The following is a 19,610-nucleotide window of genomic DNA, read 5'->3' as shown; positions in this document are numbered from 1 at the left end:
CCTAACTAACCTAAGGACATCACACACATCTCGCCGGCCGGAGTGACCGAGCGGTTCTAGGCGCTTCAGTCTGGGACCGCGCGACCGCTGCTGTCGCAGGTTCGAATCCTGCCTCGGGCATGGATTTGTGTGATGTCCTTAGGTTACTTAGGTTTAAGTAGTTCTCAGTTCTAGGGGACTGATGACCTAATATGTTAAGTCCCATAGTGCTCAGAGCCATTTGAACCATTTTTGAATCACACACATCCATTCCCGAGGCAGGATTCGAACCTGCGACCGTAGCGGTCGCGTGGTTCCAGACTGAAGCGTCTAGAACCGCTCGGCCACACAGGCCGACGCAACATTAAAAGTTCATTAAAACAGTAATTAATTTGAAAATAAGTTGGCTCTAACAATACTATTCAACGAATTCAAAGTGAATGTTTAAGCTTTGTTTTTTATTTCATTGCTTTGTATGTGATGAGAGTATATTTCTTCAAATCAATGGTATACTTGTGCTAACATAGTCTTTATGTGGACAAAGTAGGTCTGCAGTTGATTTTGCCGTGATAACTTTAGATATTTATTTATTCATAACCATCCAGTAATAGTGTCTTGTTAATTAGTATCCTACAGTACAAAGAAAACTTAATACCATATTGAGCACTTGAGCCTACGAAGTAGCTCTCTAGGAAACTGATAGTGAAAAATTTAGGTGTTAAATATTTCAGTTACCTTCTTCAACAAGGACCTAATGTGGACTGGCGGCCGTATTTTTACCTTACAAAACCTAGTAATAGTACTAGTATGCTTTGAGCAACGTAACTGATACGTTTCAAAATCTGCTCTTTACTGTATACTGATTATGGAATGTGTTGGGGATGAGTAAATAACTTCTAGTCCCATTGCTTAAGACAACCATCAGCGACACGATTGCGGCTAAAGTTCAGTGAAATAATAGCACTAGAGGAAGGCAGCATTAGCACAATGGACTCGCATTCTGGAGGATGACGGTTGAAATCCGCGTCCGGCCATCCAGATTTAAGTTTTCCGTCATTTCCCTTAATCGCTCCAGGCAAATTCCGGAATATTTCGTTTCAGTGAGCACCTCCGACAACCTTCTCCATGCTTAAAATATTACGCAGTGAGCTCCGTCTCTAATGACCTTGATGTCGACGGGACATAGAAGACTAATCTTTCTTCCTTTCTTATTTCAGTGACCGAATCTGCCTTGACATTCAACAGGACATAGCTTACGCCTGTACTTCCTGCGTTTATTCAACTGCGCCTTCCTGTGACTGGCCACCTGTGCATGTAGCCTAAGTGTAAGAGAAAAAACTTCTCGCCAGTTTATATTGCGTTGCCTTCAATCGTAACAGACCAGCTCCACCTCTACACTAAGCCAACCCCACCATAGCGTTCAGGTTAGCATGTTCAGTGGATGATAGCAGTGGAATACTTCTTCTAATAGTCTGTACCTCAATACTTCATTTTCTCTTTCAATTTTATAATCAAAGATTTCTTGGGTCGTATATCAACATACGTATGTAAGTCCTGTCTTACTACCCAACGTTTACGAGCATGGATTGATATAGTAAGAAATGAGGAGTTTCTCCTGAGAATCGGCGAGTAAACGAATATATGGGACACACTGACAAAAAGAAAGAACAAGACATCTGTTAAGACGTCATGGAATAATAACCATGGTACTAGAGGCAGCTCCAGAGGGTAAAAACCGTAGAGGAAAACAGAAGTTGGAATACATTCAGCAAATAAATGAAGACATAGGTTGCAGCGGCTGCTCTGGGATGAAGAGATTGGCACAAAAAACGAATTCATGGCGGGTCCCATCAAACCAGTCAGAAGATTGATGACTAAAAAAAAGTAGAAATGTTAAACTGGATTGCGCCAGAAGTCATGGCATTCATATTGCAGCACATTTCACCGATCAATTAGCGAGAAGTTTTCCGCAAACCATAGCAGGTGTGATGTAGCTGTGCTGCACCAAAAAATAGTTCCTTTAGTTGTTGTCGTTGTTGTCGTCGTTGTTCGTCTCATAATCTGTTTTCAAAACACCATCCATTCCTTTTTGGATAAAATAATCTTGGGTGTTGGATCGCATCATTGTAAACTAACTAAAACAACTAAACTGCTATCGTTTCCGCCGACTTGCTGCGGTAGTCTTCATGACGGTTCACTATTCTTTCAGTTCAGCTGATCCGTCTCTGACAGAACTACAATGTTAGCAGCAAACTTCAAGGTATTTATTTCTACCACCTGAAATTTAATTCCCGGTCGAGATATCTCCTTAGTTTCCTTAACAGCTTTCTCAGTGAACAGATTGAATAAAACCGGCGATGGGCTATAAATGTCACTCTCTCCTGGACGCTGGCTCCCCTCTCATCTCCTTCGACTCTTGTAACTACAGCCTGGTTACTGTGCATGTTGCAGATAAACTTCTAAATAACAATGTCCAGGATGGGCATCAGGTGATAGTTCGACATTTTAGATTTGTAACTAGATACTTGCTTTACTTTTATTTTCTTCTTTAACTTGCACTTTTGAATAGTTTATAATTAATAAAAAAAATTGATTTTGACTTCTCCGTGTTGTCAGTTCTAATGATGGTTCGTAAGAGTCTAAATCGGTAAATTGTTGTAAGCCGAACTAATGCAATCGAGACAATTGTGAAGAAAAACTTCCGGGATAGATTGCGTGTTATATTTGACAATGTCAAACGTAAAGGATCGTTGTTGCCGTTGTGGTCTTCAGTATGAAGACTGGTTTGATACAGCTTTACATGCTATTTCGTATTTTAGAAGCCTCTTCATCTCCGAACAACTACTGCAGCTTGCATCTATTTGAACCCGTTTACCTTATACATGCTCAGGGCTCCCACTACAAGTTTTCGACACCATCGCCCACTTCACACTTCCATCCATTAACAGTCTGACTATTAATTAATGCCTGAGAATATGTCCTATCAATCGAACTCTATTTTAGTCATGTATCGTCATAAAATTGTTTTTCTCCACACTAATTTCAGTATCTTCTCATCAGTTATTCGATCTATCAATTTAATTTTCAGAATGGTCCTGTAACTCTACATTTCAGATGCTTATGTTCTCTCCTTGGCTGAAATACTAATCTTCCACATTTCGATACCGTGCAGGGCTACATTCTAGATAAATATCTTCAGGAAAGAGTTCGCTATACCTAAATTTCTATTAGATGTAAGCAAATTCCTCTTTTTCAGAAATGCGTTTCTCACCATTATTTACCCACGTTCCACGTCCTGTGTGATTCGGACATTGTCAATTATTTTGGTACTCATCTACTATTTTTAGCGTCTCATTTTCTAATTGAATTCGCCCAGAATGGTCTGATTTAATCCAATTGCATTCCTCTACTTTTATTTCATTTCTTGAGGTTCATCTTATAATCTCTTTTCAAATCAGTACCCTTTCCCTGGAGCTACTCTTCCAAATTCCTTATTGTCTGTGACAGAATTATAGTGTCGTCGTCAAACCTCGAAGTTTCTCTTTCTACTCTCTAAACTTTTTAAGTCTTTTCCAACTTTCTCCTTGTTTTCATTCCTGCCTGTTCAGTATACAGCAATAACACCAGGTACAGGCTAAAACAGTTTCACCTGCTTCTCAATCACTGCCCCCGTTTCATGTCCTTCAGTTCTTATAATTGCAGTTTGGTCTCTGTACACGTTGTAAGTAACCTTGCGCGCCTTCTACAGGGTGTATGAAAATTCTAGTTCCAAACTTCTCGAACTTGTAGAGGGGAGTGAGTACTCATTATTTTGAATAGGTGCTACAGCCGTTTGCAGACACGTTTCCTATATAGCTTTGAAACAGGGTAGTCGTGGTGCGGCGTGCTTGCGTCGGACTGGCTGATGTCATTTGACGTCCATCCCACGTCTCCGACCTGTGTCTGTGAGTGTTGAGTATTCGTTTGCACAGTACACGAAAATGATCCTTCTGTATAACAAAGCTCACAGCAGTAGAAAACTGTTCGTCGCCTTTATCAAGATCGTTCTTCACATCGTTAGACTCCATTGCACACCCTTTGTGCCACTATCACGCATGGCTTCGAGGAAGGGGTAGCTTCACCACCAGCAGGCTTTACTCTGGTGATCTAAGGAGATGCCGCACACCCGAACTGAAAGTGGCCGTACTGCATCATATTGAAGAGAACCCGACAGCGAGTACACGAGCAACTGCACATACAGTGGATGTTTTGGCAGCACCGACTGGTATGGTGTACATGACGAACAATTATACCGAAACCAGCTCCAAAACTCCATACTGCCCCTAGCATTCACAGGAACATAAATTAGGTCGGAACCAGGTGATAGATATAGGATGGACGTAAAATGACATCATCCAATCCGCTTTAAGCACCCGTCACCTTGACTGGTTACAGACAGGGGCTCCTTTTTGTAGTAAGATGTACTCACTCCCCTCTACAGGTCCTAGAAGTCTTTAACGGGAATTTCTGAACACTCTATATATTACCCTGTTACTTCAAGGTTTTAAGTATTACGCTGTGGGAATGAGATAAAAGGTCCGGTCTCGGAAACTGACATACGGCCGGGAGAACAGTGTGCTGACCACATGCCCCTCCATATCTGCATCCAGTGCCGCCTGTGGGCTGAGGATGACACGGCGGCCAGTCGGTACCTGTGGGCCTTCATGGCCTGTGCGGGATGAGTTTAGTTAGTTTAATGAGATAAAAGGTAAGAATGAGATTTTCACTCTGCAGCGGAGTGTGCGCTGGTATGATACTTCTTGGCAAATTAAAACTGTGTGCCGGACCGAGACTCGAACTCGGGACATTTGCCTTTCGCGGGCAATTGCTCTACCAACTGAGCTACCCAAGCACGACTCATGCCCTGTCCTCACAGCTTTACTCCTGCCAGTACCTCGTCTCCTAGCTTCCAAACTTTACAGAAGCTCTCCTGCGAACCTTGCAGAACTAGCACAGTTTTAATCTGCCAGGAAGTTTCATACCAGCGCACACTCCGCTGCAGAGTGAAAATCTCATTCTGGAAACATCCCCCAGGCTGTGGCTAAGTCATGTCTCCGCAATATCCTTTCTTTCAGGAGTGCTAGTTCTGCAAGGTTCGCAGGAGAGCTTCTGTAAAGTTTGGAAGGAAGTAGACGAGGTATTGGCAGAAGTAAAGCTGTGAGGACGGGGCGTGAGTCGTGCTTGGGTAGTTCAGTTGATAGAGCACTTGCCCGCGAAAGGCAAAGGTCCCGAGTTCGAGTCTCGGTCCGGCACACAGTTTTAATCTGCCAGGAAGTTTCAGATAAAAGGTAAGGTGTTTCTACATTTGTCTTGTCATTTACAATATCTGTGCCACAAGCCCATGACGAAGCTGCTGGACTAACTGCCTTTCTTCGGCGCAGCACTGGAGTGGGAGGGTGGCCGGCTATCTCCACAGTCACCTTTCATTCCCAGGAAAAGATGCCCAGTACTAACGTGATAGCAGCTCGAGTGGAGTGTGTGGAACCATACCGTAAGGAAAAATGTCGCTCTTGTCCGCAGATTAACCCGGAACCTCCATAGGCAAAGTCTAATGTTCTACGCACTAGATTACCACGTCGTTATATAAAGCTTTCTGAACTTCTTAAGAGAGAGAAGCTTTTACTCGTATGTTGGTCCAGTGACAGCGAAGCACGAGTAAATAGTTCAGTCTCTTCACGTTCTACTCCTGTAGTGGTGCAGAGTAAACAGTGGGATACACGTCTCTAGGATTGTGATAGTATGAGAGGCCGGGGGGGGGGGGGGTTTGTTTTGTTGTTGTTGTAGTGCGGCGCGCACGTAGACGGCGAACCCCGGGGAGCTGCAGCAGGACGCTCTAAATTACAGCGCCGGACTGGTTTTTTCTTTCATTTTCGGTGCTTTGCCTCCCCCATCCCCTCACCTCCCTCAGCCAGCTCTCGCTCCGCGAGTAATTTGGCGCTCCAGTCGGCGGCTTCCTGCGGCGGCAAATTACCGGGGTAATCCCCGACGCACGTCCAGCGCTCGGACAAATGGTCAATTACTTTCGCTGAATTCGGTTCATTAGATCACGGCCGGCGTATGCCTCCCACGGGCGCCAAAAATTAATATTCCCCGGCCGCCGCTGGTGCGTCCGGATTAACGCGCGTTAGCGGCAGGCTTAGACTTTATCGCGCTGTGTCGATTTGGAGGAAACAGTGAAGGTGCTGGTGGTAGGATACAACCTGTTTAACATGCCAGATTGCTATGACTATAATATCGTAAAAGTGGAATGTTCGCTCTGGCATTTGTACGCAAAAAAGAATGGCATCCATTATACAGTTTCTTTTATTAATTTCAGACGCAATCACAGAACATGTGGTTTAATCAAGTCACTGCATGGCTGAAAGCAGTCGAGATTAAATAGTGTTGCGTGACTGTTTCTAAAGAAAACGGCTGCGCGTTTAAACTACAGCACCAGAAAGGAAAGAAAATAGCTAAGTATTATTCATTATTCATAGTATAAGAGGAAGAATAGTACAAAAGGAAGAATTTGTAGTTAATATGGAGAGAGAGAGAGGGGGGGGATCAGTTTGCTACGTTTAGTACACGCTGCTGCAGCTGTGGTAGTAACTGTTGCTTTAAGTCGGCTGAACTTAGTACTGAATTCAGTTTGGATAACAGGTACGGATATGTCATTCCGTGCTGCTCGGACACAACGAGATATATGGGCCATGCAGCCAACTTGTGACGTCACACTAGTCACTTGTCCGCCACACTTTGCGAACGTTTCGATGCCACACGACAAAGTTAACACGTTTAGTGGGTGACTTTCATTAAATGCTGATTTCCCGTGGGCCCTGCAAGGAGCCAAGATTTCGCGGATTGTGGTCAACAAGGTCACTAGTGTGACATCAGAAGTTTTTGCGGGGAGCCAGTATTTCTCGTGGACTACCATGCTTCTTCAGTTCCATGCCAGACACAATCAGTCATAGTGCCTAGCGAGTGATGCCTGGCCAGTCTTTCGGAAAAACAGTTCCATTTAGCACCGCGGAAGTTATTCCCTTATGTCTTAACGGGTGTCTTATCATCCTATCCCTTTTCGTCGTCAGTTCTCTCCACATGTCCTTTCATCGCCGAGTCTGCGGAGAACCTTACTTTAAATGACCATCAGATTTTCAACGTTATTCCGTAGCACCACAACTCAAATGCATCGATTCCGTTCTGTTCCGGTTTTCCACAGTTCACGTTTCACTACCATACAATGCTGTACTCCAAATGTACATTTTCATGAGATTTTTTCCTCAATATCAGACCTTTGTTTGATTGTAGAAGACTTCTTTTGGCCAGAAATACCGTTCATCCAGCGCTAGGCTACTATTTATGTCCGCCTTGCTCTGTCCATCATGCCTTCGTGTACTCTGTAATACCTCTTCACCTTCACTGAGGATAACCACGTCATCAGCAAATCTTATCGATATTCTTCCACCCTAAATACTAATCCTACTCTTGAATGTTTGTTTTATTTCAGTCATTGATTCTTCGATGTATAGATTGAACACTAGGGGGGAAAGACTACATCCCTGTCCTACACGCTTCTTAATCGTAGCAATTCGTTCTTCGGATGTCAGTATTACTGTTTCTTCCTCATTCTTGTGCTTGTTGTATATTTCTCGTCTTGCCCTATATCTTACCTCTATTTTTCTCAAAAATTCGAACCTCTTGCACCATTTGGCACTGTCGAACGCTTTTGCCAGGTGGACAAATCCTATGAAGATGTCTTGGATTTTCTTTAGTCTTGCCTCCATTTTCAACTGCAACGTCAGAAGTGCCTCACTGCTGCTTTTGTCTTTCCCAACAGGGGCTAAGTTTTCTTTTTAATTTTACTGTATATTATTCTTATCGCAACTTCGATGCATGAGCTGTTAAGATGACTGTGGGATATTTCTCGCAATTTGTTGGCACTTGCTATCTTTGGAATCGTGTTGGTGATGTATTTCTGAAAGACTGATGGTGTATCGCCAGTGTCATAGATTCTACACACTAGCGTGAATAGTTGTTTTGATGTCACTTCTTCAAAGGTAGACGGTAGCACGGACAAAATGAGCCGTGAGTTATCCTGTTGAAAGTTAAGGACACACAGACCTTGAAGATGTTGCGCAACTACCGGCTTTATCGCGGGAGATGCGTAACGCTGCAGCCAAAATTACCAGGTGTGGTAACCAGAGATGATCACATTGCTTACCCAGTGGTAACCAATACCACGAGCTGGCCTCATACGATTACCAATACAATCTGACAAAGTTCGCTCTCTTTGGCGCCTCCACAAAACAAGGCTTTGTAACGGAAAAACTGGCCACTAACGACAACAGAAGTTAACTGAACTGTCCTATTCGGAACATAAACGCCAAGCCCCACGACCATGAAGAGCAATAAACTCTCTGTCTCTCTCTCTCTCTATCTTTCTCTCGCTTTGAGCGGTAGTCATTACTTAAATATGGAACATTGACCATCTTTAAGGGCATCTATTTTTCGTTTTCAGTATAGGGACTGTACTAATACACACACAAGTTTAAATTAACCAGGAAAGATCACTGTACGTAGCCATGTTTAAATTCGCCGAAAGTTGAAGGCTGGTGAACTGTGTGTGTTTTACTAATAGCCATTGTTGATACGGGCACAATGCGTCTTTTGTTGTAGGTGGTTCCATTTCGCTAATAGTGGTGTCATTTCGTAAACTTCATCGTTACTTAGTTGAAAATTTAAATTGAAATAAGGCACTATTTAACTAACGCACACATATTTCAAATCGTAACAAATAGGTCCTTGGGAAGGCCGCTAAAGTCAAATTGAAACTATAGTTTGACATACTGAATTATATCACTGTTTTCCTAAATTAACAGAGATTCATAGTTTCAATTTATGTAAAAGAAAAATTAGTGCATCATATATTTACATCCCGTATGCTTTAAAAACCGCTTAGCCTCGTGGAGGCGATTAGATCCTGCACGATGTTGATTATGCCTCTTCTGAACCCATCGATTCCACATTTGTATGGCAGCGGTGCGAATCCAGTCAATGCTGTCAGTCATATCATTGTCGAAAGGTCAATATCCTATCGTTATCGAATTCCGACATGTGCTGCGGGATATTTCTCGCAATATTTACATTCAGCCTGAAGCAGTGTGGGAAACCAGAGTATATGCTTCGTTCTGAAAATATTAAACTCTACATGTGCAACATAAACAACCAATTACTTACATTGAGCATAATTAACACTTTATAAGAAAGCGTTTCTGCAAACCAAAATTACGAAAAACACTGTCCCAGCGATCGAACACAGGAATTGAATGCACTGATATACAGACGTAAGATCACAATTACACATAAAATGCAAATATCCAAATAATTTTAAATGCCTGAATTAATTCGACGGGTGTCCAGTAAAAGCTAGTGAAATTATTTATCCTTATACTTTCTACTATAATGAGTAGGGACAACAAATAAACCATACATGGCTTTCAATAGGCAAATTTTGGTATTGTGATCTACATAATAACGTCTTCATTTACGTTAGTTAAATGTTCGGATCGCGGGTAAACTTAAGATAAAAATGGTTTATAATCAACACAAGTAACGGAAATGCTGTTTGCGTGTTACAATCTACTGTGCTGTTAATACGGTATTGTGATGTGCCGTCGGAAATTCTCCATCGACTCAAGACTTATGACTCTGTCTGCCATAATTAATTTTGTTAAGCATTTCCTATTCCATAATATCCATTGTACGTTGCTGCATCACTAGCCTCATGGTAATCGGTGGGGACCTCAAGGTCGCTTACAGTGACGCCTGTCTGTAGATCCGGTTTGCTCTCACACAATTCACAACAAGGGAGCTGAGAAACGATTTAACTACTTTTTATACCCTTATCCAACACTTTATAATGAAAATTATTCACAAATTTAGTCCTAACATGACTCACAGATGACCAGTAGAACAAATTCCTTGTTCTCAGGTACGACGCTCAAAATAAGTTGTCTCACACTGTCCGCTCCAAGAGTTTAGAAATAGTAGATTCTTGTCCCACGCAGGGAAAGAAAATTTCTTCAAAATATTTTTGACGTGGTCAGACGTTAGTTTACCAGATCCCGATGCTGTCACAAGATGATTTGGAACTTCAAAGCTGCGCGGACTGCCGCGCGGTTTGAGGCGCCATGTCACGAATTGTGCGGCCCCTCCCGCCGGAGGTTCGAGTCTTCCCCCGGGCACGGGTGTGTGTGATGTTCTTAGCATAAGTTGATTTAAGATAATTTAAGTAATGTGTAAGTCTAGGGACCGATGACCTCAGCAGTTTCGTCCCTTAGGAATTCACACATATTTGAACATTTTGAACTTAAAAAAGAGTCTCGAATTCTCGGTCCAAGTTCTCCATTGGTTTCTTCTAAAAGTATGGAAAGGGTCATAATCAGTGGAGAGTTCCAGCCGAGAATTCTAAGATCCCTTTTCGAGGCCCCAAATGATCTTGTGACGGCATCGAAATATGGTAAACTAACGTCTAACGACGTGGGAAGATGTTTGACAGGAGTTTTCTTTCACAATCGGGAAGGAAAATTTGTATTTTTGCTGGATTCTTGGGGTGGTCAGCGTGAAAGATCCGTTGTGAGCGTCGTATCTGAGGACAAGGAAACTGTTCGGCTGGAGATTCGAAAAGGCTTGACGGGACAGGTACAGCTGCTGGACGGATACGGCTTTCGAAGTTGAAAGAATTTGGTGAGATGATTTTCAATTCTAGTCCTGTTGGATGATTATGATGTTAATGTCCATTTGAGAAACAATATAATCAACCTGCAGCCACTACTACATAATCAGTTCTCTTCCCCGAGGGTTTCCAGTGGATTCAAATATGCCTGCTACAAATCAGGATATTTAGAGGATTGCCCACCATAAATTGAGAATCCTGTTCTTTTTCATATTGTATTGCCCGCCATCTTCATTATATAAAGAAATTTCGTTCATCTTAAGCGCATGGTGTAAGAAAAGTTAAGTTTTACGCATTTTAATTACAGATTATCATATTGCAATGTTTTTGTTTCATAGAATTACTTATTATTTTCAATCAACCAAATTTTTGTATGCGAAACGGTAAAAGAAGAACAAAAGAAATGAATTTAATACATAAAATGACAGTTTAAAACATAAAACAAACTTAAGTAAACAAATGATTGGAATAATAATGAATGATTAGATATTTTAAGTAGGTGTGCTACAAATACTCCGACAAAACACTGTGTACAATTTATTTTCCAGAAATGCTGTTTCAGCAACAGCATTGTCACACATGGATGATTGTGGTTTCATTAATTTCCGTGTACGAAAAGTTTTCATTCTGAATAATTTATTAATAGAGGTTGGGTGGCTTGCAGAATTTCTTATTATTACGAAAGGTGATTACACAGTTTTCAAGAACGTAATTACATACCAGATTTTATATGAAACATATGATTTATATTTCATGGTTTCAAAGATATTCTCTATAAGCCTAATGAGCCAAATTACCTTTCAGCACGTGCTTTGCCCCTAAAAAGTTAAACTGGGCAAAAAGGAAAAAATACATATTGTATTATTTCGGCGCTGTACATATCCGCGAAGTTTCATCAATGTCATTTGTTACACCCAGAAGTGCTCCCTTGTCACTTTTTATGATTGCCATATCATCCATAATAGTAAAGCTGATGATTATCACGTAACATGAAATTTACACAGTACAAAAACATTTAAACGATATTTCAGTGTGTATTTTTCATATACTTGAGAATATTAACACTATAAGGAGACATGTTGTACAGAAAAAATAAGAAAGTTGTGTATTAATTTTTGAAGGACAGCACGAAAATTGCATATTCCTAGATATCCGGAAAGCGTTTGGCAAGGTGCCTCACTATAGAGTGTTAAAGAAGCTACGACCATACAGAATAGGTTACCGGACATGCGAGTTGCTCTAAGACTTCTTACGTAATAGAACCCAGTACTTTGTCCTCGACGGCACGTCTCCATCAGGGACAAGGGTATCGTCAGGTGTGCCCCAGGGAACTCTGAATGAACCACACTTGTTGTCTGTATATATGAATGATCTGATGGGCAGGGTGACCAGCAATCTACTGCTGTTTGCTGACGATACAGTAGTATACTGGAGGGTATGGTCGTTGAGTGACTGTAAGACGATACGTGATGACTCAGACAAAATTACTAGCTGGTGTGATGAGTGTCTGCTTTTTCTATACATAGAAGAATATAAGTTGAAGCAGATGGGTAGGAAAAACAACCCCTTAACATTCGAATACAGCAGTAATAATGTATGTTTGAGACAGTCACGTCGATTAAGTATCTTGGCGTAAATTTGCAAAGCGATATGAAATTGAACTAGCACAGAAAGATGCTAGTAGGACAGGCTAATTGTCCACTTCGGTTTTTTTCGGCGAATCCTAGGAAACTGTGGTTTATCTGTAAGGAGACCGCGTAATAAAACACATGTTGACCCATTCCTGAGTACTGCTTGAGTGTTTGGAGTAAAGGAAGACATCGAATAAATTTGGAGGCATGCTACTAGATAAGTTACAGGTAGGTTCGATCAACAAGCGAATGTTGCGTATATACTTAGTGAACTCAAATGGAAACCCCTGGAGTGAAGACGACGTTTATTTCGCAGAACACTGTTGAGAAAATTTAGAGAACCGGCATTTGAAGCTGACTGCAGAGCGAGTTTTCTGCCACCGTCATACATATCGTACAAGGATGAAGTAGGTAAGATAAAAGAAATTAGGGCTTGTACGGAAGCATATAGACAGTCATTTTTCTCTCACTCCGCTTATGAGTGGAACAGGGAAGAAAATGACAACCAGTGATGCAAGGTATTCTCCGCCACACACCATACATTAGCTTTCGGAGTATGGATGTAGATGTAGATGTGGATGTAACGGACCGTATTTGTGACCGAATTCACGAGTTTCTTGGAGATAAAACTCATCATGTTTTCCTTTGTGAGATGATATTGACAGAGGTACAGACAATTTCTGGAGTACCCCAGTGGAGTGCTATAGGGCCAGAATTATTTACAGTACGAATAAATGAGCTACTGGTTGGTATTAGAAGCCCCTTGAGGCTTATTATATTTTTTGTAAGAAGGCTGCAACGCCACAAGACTGCAGAGAAACGCCAGAAGAGGCGGTGAGGATCGGGGATTTCTGCACTGAGTGGCAGTTGATCGTGAACGCAAATAAACGCAAGGTACTGTGAAGAGATCCTATCGTTCGATTATGCTGTTGGCGGTAAATGATTGGAAGCAATACAACTGTGAAAGACCAAGGAGTAATCGTCAGGAGTGACGTAAAGTGGAATAATCACGTATAAATGAATGTAGCAAAAGCAGCTGCCAGATTGGGATTAACTGAAAAATATTAAAGAAATTTAATTTATCCACGAAAGAAGTAGCTCAGAAAACACTTGTTCAATCGATACTTGAATATTGTTAATTACTCTGGGGCCCTTATCAAGTAGGAGCAACAGAAGGGTTAGAGTACAACGGATGAAGACCGGCACGTTTCGTCACGGGATCGTTTTCTAAGGTCTACAGCTTTGCGGAGATGCTGAACAAACTCCAGTGGCAGTCACCAAAAGAGAAACGTCGGTTAGCACTAGTTCCTATTGAAAACCCAAGAGTGAACCCATGGAAAAGAGTAGGATGACTATTACTTACCAACACATATGACCGTGACGATAAATCAGATAAATTGAGGCTAATATGGAAGTTTGTGGAGTGCGTAGACGAAGATGAAATTGGGAATACGATACTACCAAAAAAAAAATCTCGGAGCACTGAAACACCTAAGTCGAAACAAACCTCTTGGAGTAGTCACAAATTGCCAAAGATGCATTTGTAGTTGTCATGTAAGTGACTTTATAAGTGGTTTATCATCACTATTCCTTACCTGCGTTCTTTATGTGACATTTGTATGTGCGAGTATAATGCATGTGACTGATGAATGCTCCTTAGATGTGGTACAGCGTTCAAGTTGTTACTGAGTATGTGAAACTGAAAACAAGAGAGAAAAAGTGATAATCGATGATAACTTGACTTTACGCCCATCGGAAAGTATGAGGAGGTTACTCAACTTTATGTTCTGCCAGGAATGTGCGGTGTCGTCTCTTGTCCCTTGACTACCGGATTCCAATATGGAATCGACCGCCACTTACCAAGCCTGTTACAGCTCCTTTAATTAACTAGGCCAAATCTCCTTTCAGAGTCGCAAGTATTGCTTCACATTTATTTGTCTAAGACAGACGGCGAATGATCCATCCACAATGTACTTATTTACCCGAAGTGGTTCCGTGTCTATTCGGAGCAAAATTCATTCCTGATTTCCTGGTGCCAAAACCATATCCACTTAGCTTAAAAAGTCCTCTCGAAAGTTTCATGAAGCTGCGATCCTTGAGTGCCGAATCAGTCACTGTCGATAGACATAGGATTTGCTAATATTTCGGAGAATACATCCAAATCCGTTGCTTCAAATAAGCGAAGCTACAAGAATGTGTCAGGAGAGGGCGATCACATTTTGCCAGTTATTATATGTCTTTGATCACTTCATATGCGTTCAGACTTGTTCAGCTACGATTTAGAGAAGCCTTATTAAAAAAAAAAGTGTTTCCCATATTTAATATCAACGTAATACGAAAAGGGAACAAATAGAAATCGTGTTTTTTTTTTTGGTGTGATTTTTGTTTAATGAATTGTTTCCATCTCATTTACTAGTTTAACTTTTTTGTTTCACGTTCATTGGAGACTTTTTAATTGGGAACGTCATAGGACACACATACACTCGTGTGCAAAACTTAAGGAGGAAAGTGACTTGTCACTGGCAAGTAACATAGACGGATGAAACTTGCATTACAGATAGAAAGCATGCCAGAAAAAGCAGCTGAAAGAAAAATGCTATGACACGAATAGGAATGACACTTTTATTGAAAGACAAGTGAACACGATGTATGATGGTTCCCTGGATATCACAAAAGGCGGGAAATGATACTTAATAGCGTGTGTGTAATCAACACGGACGGCAGTGCTTAGCAACGTGCCGACATGCTGGTCACAAGGTTGGTAAAGAATCTTCCCAACACATCCCGCCGGCCGCTGTGGCCGAGCGGTTCTAGGCGCTTCAGTCTGGAACAGCGCCACCGCTACTGTCGCAGGTTCGAATCCTGCCTCGGGCATGGATGTGTGTGATGTCCTTAGGTTAGTTAGGTTTAAGAAGTTCTAAGTCTAGGGGACTGATGACCTCAGATGTTAAGTCCCATAGCGCTCAGAGCCATTTTTGAACCGACACATCCCACACGTGCTCGATAGGGTTTAAGTCGAGGTAACGAGCAGGATAGTCCATTTGCCGAATATCCTTTCCTTCCAAGAGCTCGTCCACCTGCGCTGTTCGATACGGTCGCACCTTGTCATCTAAAAAAATTAAGTTAAGGCCAAATGCAGCACCGAAAAGACGGACATGGGAAGGAGTAAAGTGCCAACAACGTTGGTCGGTGTGTGTGTGCCGTATTCAAAGATGAGGATGTCAGTACGTCCATGCAACATTATAAATCCCCACGCCATAAAACTTCGACCACCAACACGAGAGCAAGTTGCAAAGCTTGCATTACCGTCCCTGATGGTCACACATCCCATTAAGAAGCGTGTCTCGCAATTTTTGATGTTCTAGGGATTATGATAAATCACGATGCCCTCAGTGTAATTATTGTCTTTGAATAAAAGTGTCATTTCTGTTCGTCTTTTTGCGTATTTCCTTCAGTTACCTTCCGTGCTATCAGTTGCTGTTCTTTATATGTGTGTGGTCCAAGTTTCATGTTACGTGGTAGTGACATATTGTGCGAAAATTAGTTCCGTCCTGAAGTTATGTACACCAAAGTACATGGGTGTGCAGGGACCAGTGGTATGTAACGGAGAACTAGATGACAGCCGAGCGGGATTAGCCGAGCGGTCTGGGGCGCTGCAGTCATGGATTGTGCGGCTGGTCTCGGCGGAGGTTCGAGCCCTCCCTCGGGCATGGGTGTGTGTGTAAGTGTGTTTGTCCTTAGGATAATTTAGGTGAAGTAGTGTGTAAGCCTAGCGACTGATGACCTTAGCAGTTAAGTCCCATAAGATCCTAGATGACAAAGTAAGTAAGAAGGCGCTATAACGTTACTTTAAACGACAAAAAGTGTGCACTGATTAGCCACTACATAATAAATTTACCCCACCCATGTTGTTGAAGATTAGGATAATCTCCGCTTGTGGTACCGGCAATATTTCCAGATAAGCATCTACAAATTGATTTGAGACATGGCAGGAGTTCCTCTAGGCAATCAACGAAGATTCGTCCAAATTACTGAAGAGGTGAGACCGTAAAGCAGTGAGTGTCACTGAAGTGAATAATTTTCCATGGATCCGGCGAAACTTAATAAATAACTAAAATATTATCACACCAGGAAGAAAATGTGGCCTTGCAAATATCCGTTTCTGAATTTGACATCTTCTTTTCTTTTAATCCGAAATTATGCGGCACTATCTGAACCATGTCACTTTTTTAAAATTTGTTCCTTACATGGCCTGCTAGCCGCAGCTCGCATTTTCTGTCGAAATCGCTTCCGTAGAGCTATTTTTCTGATCTCCTATTGCTTTAGTGTAATCTTTTGCCGTCGATTAACTTCGTCGGTGAACTTTTCTTCTGCTGCCCTACTTCACAATCTGCTCTTCATCACAACTGGATTGCAATTTACCGTTCTATATCTTGCTCCAGACAAGATAAAGTTTTGTAGTATATGAGTAAAACGTACAAGTATATACGATTTGGACAGAAGATCACGCAATTATCTGCCTCAAGCCACACATAGTCTCCTGAATTAAACGTTCTCTAATCCATTGCTCTGTCGACATGAGAACTTATTCATACACAGTACACCAGAGCTGTAACAGTTTTAGCCGGCCGCGGTGGCCGAGCGGTTCTAGGCGCTTCAGTCCGGAACCGCGCGACTGCTGCGGTCGCAGGTTCGAATCCTACCTCGGGCATAGATGTGTGTGATGTCCTTAGGTTAGTTAGGTTTAAGTAGTCCTGCGTTCTAAGGGGCTGATGACATCAGCTGCTAAGTCTCATAGTGCTCAGAGCCATTTGAACCATTTGTAACACTTTTATGACGTGAAAGTTTTGGTATAGTAAGTATTTAAAGCCAGTGAAGTGCGAGTAAGCGTGTTTCACAGTAAACGTACATGTGTAATCGTGCATGAAACAGATTTTATTCCCCTCTGTTCATATCCTGATTAATTAGCCAGAAAAGTATAGAGAAATGGCCAAATATATCTTCATGGCACAACCATTGCTGTTACCATTTAGATCAATACCACTGTGTCCTTCGTAACTGTTCTGGACTCCAATAGATATTAGTTTTTGTGTGATGAAGGGAAGAGTATAGGAGGGTGTCTCAAATACGGAAGCTTTGTTGGATATATATCTCGTACAAGCGACTTCGAGGTTATTAGAGCAATTACTGTTGCATTTGGGCAAAGCATCTTGAAGTTGATAATCTGATGAACTTTGTAATGAAATCACGTCATGATGTTGTAAGTAGGCTGTTTAGGTTTTTTTATTGGTAACGCCACCTCTGTATGAAAATCACTGGCTGTGCTGTGTGCAGTCTGTGGCTGCTTTGCATTGTTGTAATACTCGCCATTGTAGTGTTAGGCAGCTGGCTGGGAACAGCGCGTAGCGTTGCGCAGTTGGAGGTGAGCCGCCAGCAGTGGTGGATGTGGGGAGAGAGATGGCGGAGTTTTGAAATTTGTCATGAACTGCTATATTTATATATGATGATATCAAGGTAAATACATTGTTTGTTCTCTATTAATATCTTTCATTTGCTAACTATCCCTATCAGTAGTTAGTGCCTTCCATAGTTTGAATCTTTTATTTAGCTGGCAGTAGTGGTGCTCGCTGTATTGCAGTAGTGGGAGTAACGAAGATTTTTGTGAGGTAAGTGATTTAGTGATTTGTGAAAGGTATAGTTTAATGTTAGTCAGGGCCATTCTTTTGTAGGGAATTCTGAAAGTCAGATTGCGTTGCGCTAACAAAATATTGTGTGTCAGTTTAAACACAGTCTTATATAATTGTTCAAAAGGGGACGTTTCATATGTCGACCCTTAGCCTAGGATACCTCACTGGAATCTTCTGATTTTTTTCTTGTAGTTTGTGTAATTAGTGTAGATTTTGTTTATTGCTAGCGCGTAATTGTAGAGAAAATCTCCTTTGTAGTTGCAGTCTTTCATTGTTGTACAGTAAAACTGTTGTGGCATGCATGTAGATTTGCACCAAGTATTTCGCAGCTGCAATTAACTAGATATTATTTTCAGTGTTATGTTAATGTGTTCTCTTATTTTTGCTCTTCAAATTGTGTTTTTCTGTGTTGTCGTGTGAAATACTGTGACAATAATGGCATGTGAAAAACGTAACACTAGGCTCCAAAGCAAACTGAGAAATAATAGTGACGACGAGCGTAGCTTGCCAGCACCGCTGTGTAATGAATTAACAGACGTTCAAAGTAGTAATTTGGTAACTGTGCATAGGGAAATGGAGCGGGCTGCAAACAATGGCGTAGGCAGTGAAACAATTAGTGAGCAGGGAAGCATTATCGATCGATCGGTCGGCAATAGCTCGGCTCAGGAATCCGAAATGACACGACACGATCTCGCAAATACTGTAGATTCAGGTTTTGGATCCTCACCGTTTTCTCAAATAAGTCAAGACACGTTTTCTGCTTGTCAAAATGTGAATGTTTCCGGTGCAAATTCACTGCGGAAAAGCACTGAGGAACATGTTCCAGACACCAGTGCATTGTTATTACAATTAATACAACAAATGGGACAAACATAACAAAAGCTTCAAAAGTTAGACACAATGGAACAAAATCTTAAAAAGTTAGACACAATGGAACAATACCAGAGACAAACACAGCAACAATTAGACGCAATGGAACAAAATCTTCAAAAGTTAGACTCATTGGAGCAAACTCTTGAACAAACACGTGAGGATTTAACTACTGAGTTACATCACATTGAATCGAAATGTCAAAAAGTCTGTAATGACGTAAAAACACAAATTTGTGAGCATTTCCAACCTATTTTTTTGCGTCATGAAAATGCACTACAGAATCATGAAGCAGCCATAAAAGAACTGCAAACTACTGTTCATGAAAATCATGAGACCTTGCAAGCTAAATTTGACTCAGTTGCATCTACCGATTCGGTTACGCAACTTGCAAAAACTCAGGAAAACTTGAAGGACACAGTAGATTCGATTTCAACACAAATGGACACTCTGAAACTTGGTTCAGAAAAACACACTGAGGAAATGTGTTCACTATCGGAGAAAGTAGCCGAACTTTTGGATCAGCTAAATAATTTATCTACGAAGGTAGATGATAATCTGAATGACACAAAACCGGTAGTCTTTAATGACACAGAAGAGAGCGAACAAATTAGGAAACTGAAACAAAAACTGAATCAAATTAATACGCAACACCAAAGAGAAATCCGCGAAGTACAAGATCAGCTGACG

The 19,610-nt window shown here is 41.5% G+C and overlaps 1 protein-coding gene across 2 annotated transcripts in view; it reads right to left on the bottom strand.

Moving 5' to 3' along the window:
• The window catches only part of LOC126259634 (UDP-glucosyltransferase 2-like), a 796,919-nt gene that overhangs the window by 653,986 nt on the left and 123,323 nt on the right, over positions 1–19,610 (bottom strand). The window lies entirely within an intron of this gene.

This window comes from Schistocerca nitens, chromosome 5 (genome assembly GCF_023898315.1).
Source record: "Schistocerca nitens isolate TAMUIC-IGC-003100 chromosome 5, iqSchNite1.1, whole genome shotgun sequence".
Taxonomy (NCBI): domain Eukaryota; kingdom Metazoa; phylum Arthropoda; class Insecta; order Orthoptera; family Acrididae; genus Schistocerca; species Schistocerca nitens.
The sequence above is the reverse complement of the archived record's forward strand: the minus strand, read 5'-3'. Positions and strand labels throughout refer to the sequence as shown.